The following is a 2,372-nucleotide window of genomic DNA, read 5'->3' on the forward strand; positions in this document are numbered from 1 at the left end:
AATTTCAAAACAAGTTCTTCAGCGATCACTGAACAAGCTCAGTGTATGATCGCTGGAACTGAAATTACAGATACAGAAATACATTGAAAGGAAAAAAGGATTATCATCAAATCACTGAGAGAGAGGATCAACAATATGTTATGTGCCTTTCAGGATGTGTTTTTTTAAATATCAAATTATGATTCCTCCGTGTATGTGACACCGTGTATTACCTTTCTGTCCCGGTGGGACGAAGACCGAATCGTTGACATGAACATATACACTTTCATTAACTTTTCGAGATGAAAGTATCTACAGTTAAACATATAAGCCCCTACTAATATGCCACATGTACACAGAATTTAACAATAATTGTATTTTGATACAGAAAAAGTTGGAACGCACCTGAATAGCGTGACTATCTGCGTCCAACCCATTCTTACCCCCAAATTCATAAATAAAATGTTATCGTATCAAAAAACGAAATAGACAAAATGTCATAACATGCGATCAAATCAGATTACATACCACAAACTAGACACTATTGAATATAAAGACGCTCATACACATACGGAAGGAGATGAACACCCATACCAGTTACACAAGCACATCCCATGAATCGTTTAATGTTCTTGTACTTTGTATGTCCCAGACCAATCCATGAAACATGATAACTGCGAAGCCTAGCACAACTGAACTCAAGATCGTGAGCTCAGTAACTAAGTACATTCACAAAGCATGCATTTAGTGAAGAATATGAACCGTACATAATATTTGCTACCGTAAAATACATATTACCTGAAGAATGTCATATCATGGCATGCTTTATGTAACGCATTTAACCCCCGACGTCGTGGTGGACAACCGGTTCATTGACTATCGAACATTGAAAAAAAAATTCCATGGCCGACGTGACAGGACATGTGCAATTCATCACATTTGTACAACCCAATAAACTGAAATATTTATGGAAATGATGAGAGTTCATTTATTATGATTTAAATATTTATGAAAGATGATTAAAATTCATGAATTATGATTAATACTTTATATTAGGAAACAATCAAAACTTATATGAAATTACATATTCATCAAATTAAATGGACGGTTAAGATTGAGTTATATTGGTTGTACAAATGTAAGAAGTTGTATAACAACCCACCTCTCTCTCTCTCTCTCTCTCTCTCTCTCTCTCTCTCTTTCTCTCTCTCTCTCTCTCTCTCTATATATATATATATATATATATAGTTTGTTTCAAATGCAACTCATAACATTTGTACAAACAGTACAACCCATAAAATTAAAATATTTATGGAAATGATGAGAGTTTGTTTATTATGATTTAAATATTTATGGAAGATAAATAAGGTTTATTAATTATGATCAATACTTTATATTAGGAAACAATTGAAACTTCTATGAAATTACATATTCATCAAATTAAATGAACGGTTGAGATTGGGTTGTACAAATGTAAAGGGTTGTATAATAACTCACCTCTCTTTCTCTCTCTCTCTCTCTCTCTCTCTCTCTGTATATATATATATATATAGGGGCCCATTCAAGAAAGAACTGAGTTGTTTGTGGTAACCGTGAGATCCAACCTCAACCATACAAATTAATAATCAATGGTTGAAAATAAAAAAAAAATAATTACTGAAATTCCAAAAATAACTCTCCAATATTTAATGTGATTATGTAAATAAAGGCAAAAGGGTCAAAAAAATTAATTTAATGGGACTATTTTGAGCGCCCTATAAACCGTTGATCTTCTAAAATTACATTTCATCAAAACAAAACAAAACAAAAAAACACAAAAGATCATGTTGGTTGTGCGAAAAGAGGTGAAAAACAATTTGTAGGCTTTGGTTTAACATGTTATGTTACATTGTGGTAAAAAAGATTGTGGTTTCATGTGCTACGCAAACCACTAAACCCATGTTGAGAATTCTTTGTTAGCAAACCATACAAGACAACCTCCAAATCACTAAACCCATGGTGAGAATTCTTTGATAGCTTACAACCAAGAACTCATAAGTCATAAGGGGCTACAAATTCCAATAGTTACTGATGCGGGACAAGGTGCCATAATACCAACAATGTATTAGGTATCACTAGATGTTGTGTTACATTGTGGTAAAAAAAATTGTAGTTTCATGTGGTAATTTAGGAATGTAAAATCAAAATTAATTGGAAGTTTGAAACGTATAGAATTAATAAATAAATATTTAGTCTAAATTTAGTAATTTACTAACATGCCCTTTTACATTAACTTAGAAAGAATAATTAATATATCAAAATGATTGGTTGAGATTGGATCCCACGGTTTCCACAAACAAAACATTCTCATTTGATTAAGCTCATATATATATATATATATATATATATATATA

Source organism: Cynara cardunculus, assembly GCF_001531365.2.
Source record: "Cynara cardunculus var. scolymus isolate 2C chromosome LG 5, CcrdV1, whole genome shotgun sequence".
NCBI lineage: Eukaryota > Viridiplantae > Streptophyta > Magnoliopsida > Asterales > Asteraceae > Cynara > Cynara cardunculus.